Here is a 4,724-nt window from a genome sequence, read left to right as displayed (position 1 = left end):
TGGCATTTTGGGTTGCAAGCACAATGATCTACAAACTGAGCTACAGGAACACAACATTTAGGGCTCTATCTTACACCCGGCGCAGTGCAGTGCAATGCGTGACGCAAGTGTCCTTTGGTAGTTTCAACCCATCGCAATTTTCACGTTTAGTGCCACGTTGTTTAAAAAACAAATGCATTTGCGCCCATGGGCGTTCTGGTCTGAAAACGAGGTGTGTTCAGGCGCATTGTTGGCGCATTGCTATTTTGAGGCAACTTAAATAAACTACGCCATTGACCAACTAAAACCTGCTCTAAAGTTAATGGCTCAATACGTTTTTTGTTATTTAAAAAGCAGGTTAGAAATATGCGCCTATAAACGGGACGACAACGCGGGTTTGCTTATCACATTCATGGATGCGCAGCAGCACATGAACGCTTTTAAATATGAAAAATTAAAGGATTCAAATGTAAAAGATTATTATTGAGTCTCTTGGACATAATTGAGGACCGATTATGAGACGTTAGAAGGCGTAAAGAGCAGCTTCACTTGTATTAAAATAATTAGTCTATGGGCTCACTTACATTTTCCTCCAGCACTGTGAATGTTTAATGGGTGTTTTCAAAAAAGACAGAGGAAACTAGAATTATTTGTGTGTTGTCAGCTTGCGCACATTGTGTTTGTCCATTGTTGTGACCTAGATGAGGATCAGATCACATTTTATGGCAAATCACAGTAGAAAACCAGTTTATTCCTAGGGGTTCACATACTTTTTCTTGCCACTGTATTATCTGTGGAAGGCGTTGTAGCAACCAGCCACACTGTAAAAAAGATTTGTTGTTTCAACTTAGAAACTTAAGTGTTTGTGTTGCCTTAAAATTTTGGATTAATTCAACTTAAACAACATTTTTTAAGGCAGCACAAAAACTTACTTTTTAAGTTGAAACAACAAATCTTTTTTACAGTGCAGGACACCATATCTGTGACCCACCTGTGATAAGTTGACATAACACAATTTGAAATGGTTTAATTTTTGTGTATATATATATATATATATATATATATATATATATATATATATATATATATATATATATATGTTACTTTAACTTTACAAATTATGTTGATTTTTAAAAAAAATACAGTGTAGCAATGCCTTAGGATCTGAGAAGTGCTTATGTTAATGAAACATACAGGATGACTTAACTACATAACAATTACATTTATGTATTTTTAGCCTGGGTCCTGTTTTTGTTTCTCTTGCAACTGACTCCTTTAACTGAAATTACTCTATATTGTCATGTTGAATCTTTCAATTATGGCATGATAGGCGCAATCAACACCAGTTACATTATATTAAATAAATGACAGATTTGTTTAGATAGCACGTTAATAGATGAAGCAACATGTGCTGGTGTTTATTGACATTGTTCAGCATGTGGGCACAAACACATGGCCACTGCAATGAGTGTGATCTCACATGAAGACACACATTTGTCCATCTTTCCTTTAGAATCAGCTTCACAATCTCTCATCATTTTTAGCCTAGCGAATGACAACACTCATGTTTCATGTAACAGGTATACAGTGGAGCAATATTTTGACATAAAATCGAATGCTATTAATAATCTTGCCAGTCTGAGTTTATGTAATGTTGACATTGTTGCGTGATTAGTCACGTCTATGAATGGCATATTAAATAAATGTGAAGGTTGTCAAGTTTAAAATAAACTCCAAGCCAACTCAGCACAATGTTTGTGCTCTGGATTTGGTACATTTACGTGGGTGTGTTTATTCTAATATTATATAAATTGCATGTAAATGTTTTTGCAATACAAAGCAAACAAACTCGTAATTAAAAATGTCATTTATATCTAGTGGAGCATAATAAAATTAAGATTTAACTACACAGATTATTATCCAATAGCTTTACAAAAATATAAAAATAAACATACATTATAAAAACGAAAAACCAGTCAAATTAAAATGCAAAATTAAGAAAAACTATTTAAAATAATCCATTATGGCTGGGACACTAATCAAATGTAAGAAATTGTGTGATTAAGTTATGTTTTATTTAAATGTCAACTTTGAAATGTTTCTATAAGGACAAAACAGAGACAGAGACAAATGAGAGCTATAAGATAAATGTGGACAAAATTGCTAAGATAATTTTGCCTTGGCAAATAAAGGCACATTTTGAGATCTGTTTTTGAATGCTATATACAAATGAAATGACTGAAGTCTTTTTAAGACACTTCTCTATTTGTGATTTTACTGCTTGGATCAAAAATTCAGACCTTACATTTCACACTTTATATACCTTCTACCAGGGGCGTAGCAACCGGGGGGGACGGGGGGTCACGACCCCCCCACTTTTACTGTGCGTTCACAAGGCCACCAAGCATCAAAGTGGCCAGAAGTCATACATTTTTAATGAGAGACGGAGGCGAGCTCCGGCGAGCAACAGCGCAGTGCGTCATGTACAGTGTTCTCTGATTTGTTACTTAGATTTGAGTGAACTAACATTCAGCCAATCACAGAGCGTGTCTGCATGAGCTTCAAATCTCTTGTTGCTCTTGTGAAGTTTCGTTTGTTCATTTACTTTTGCTATTACGCCGTCTGGGATAAAATGCACCCCAGAAAAAAGCAAAGGACGATTAGCCTACATAATTTTTTCAAACACACATTAGATAATGTTGCAGTATGTCGTGATGACACAAATCACGAGATAAAGTTTTCATGTTATGATTTAACCTACTGTAGTTAAAATACACTATGGACCTCCTCACGCTGCGCAGGATTCAGCGTGGGTTGCACAGATTAAAATAAGCAGAGTTTAGAGCTAAAATATGGTTTGTTTATCTCAGTTTAATTTTAATTCGAGTTGTGTTGCACCACTTACATTTAAACACAGCTTACAAACCTTATAATATAGATTAAAAATAATTTATGCTAAACCCATCATCTGCGCTGATGAATCTGCCGGTGTAATTAAACAGCAGCAAATGTTGACGTTGTCCTTCATAAAGAAAATAAACAGTTTATGCAGGCAAATGTAATATATTTTTTTGTAGCCTATATTATAAATCACTATACATCGGTAATCTAAAGATCTTATTCAAATAAAAACATTTGACAACTGTGTACTTTGTATGCGGCTGCGCGCGGCAAAACAGTCGCGTGCACGCCTCAATTCATGTCCGCGTCCGCGCACGGACATGAATGGGTGCGCGGACGCGGACATGAATTGAGGCGTGCACGCGACTGTTTTGCCGCGCGCAGCCGCATACAAAGTACACGCGATTGAGTTGGTTTATGAAAACATGACGAGACTAAAGTAAGTTTCTAAATAATAATGAAAATCTTTTCACCCGATCATTGACGCATGTGATGGACATCAGAAATGTTTTGTGCAAAGCAGGAAAGGGGAAGCAAAAATGAGAGATGATGAATTTAAGGGAGTAAAGACACATAACATCTTACCCTGTCAGGGCTTAAACATTAGAGGGAAAATCTCAGGAAAACCTCTGTCAATAGTCTATAAAATTGCATTGTTCACATACAAAAACTGTGTTATACTGCTCTGTATTTTCAGATATGAAATTAATATTTAGTTCACTAGCTCTAGGTCATTACATAATCAGTTAGCAGTAACTAAGATAGATTTTTTAGTAGTCATAAAATGAAAATATTCTTAAAAATAAAAAAAGAAGTTATTACTCATTGTTATGTAAAATGCAAATGTGCATAAATTTTTTTCTCTCCGGCCATTATTTCCAAACATTTTATGCCTTTAAACATGTTAATAATGTTGTTTATATGTATATATGAAGATGATACCTAAATATTTTTAAATAAATGTTTGTCTTTCCCAGTACTTGTTGCAATGTTGGAATAGTGGGTTAAGCAAAGGAAATTGTATCTTGCACACCCCAGGCTTTCAAGAAAAAGTAAAAAAAATGGGGGGCCCGTGCCCTAGTAGAGCTTAATGTCTAGCAACGCCCCTGGTTTATTCACTGCTCTCAGTTTCTGACTGGAGCGCGCATGACAGAGGAGAAGCGCATACGAGCATCGGGAGCTGTCACTGGTAGTGTTAAGTAATATTTTTAAGCCGTCAAACTCACTCTGTTGAGACGTTATAATAAACGCATCTTTGAATAGTGCCACCACGCTCGCGGTGTCTGTTTCTGATGATTTAGCCACATATTTAATTGTAGAAAATCTATTTGAACTCATCAAACATTAAAGTTAATCAGAGATTTAAAACAAAGTTTAAAGTAATGGAGCAACAGGATTAAAGATAATCTAGTTTAATTGTAAAAAGTTTGGAAGTTTTGATGTTTTGAACAGGGGGTGCTGTGAAAAAATTTTTTTTTAACAAAAAACCTATGAGCCTATAGGCCTATTTAAAATACATTTTAAAAATAAATACATTGAGTTTTAATACTTTATTGTCATATACACTTCAGTGCACACAGCCAGGGTCTGAAACATACATCATCAGTTATCAGATAAATATATGCGCTATTAATCAGAAGCAGAAATACTTTGAATAATCCCAGGGAAAATTACTTTCATTATAACTTTAGATATACATACATAGAACATATTTTAATACAACATATAATATTATAACAACATAATAATAATTAAACTTCACCATTTTTAATATCCATGCGGACGAAAATATTTTACTTTCGTTTTTAAATCACACGTCGATTAATATTCTCACAGTAACATAC

This window comes from Paramisgurnus dabryanus, chromosome 9 (assembly GCF_030506205.2).
Source record: "Paramisgurnus dabryanus chromosome 9, PD_genome_1.1, whole genome shotgun sequence".
Classification (NCBI taxonomy): Eukaryota; Metazoa; Chordata; class Actinopteri; order Cypriniformes; family Cobitidae; genus Paramisgurnus; species Paramisgurnus dabryanus.
This window is presented reverse-complemented; position numbering follows the sequence as displayed.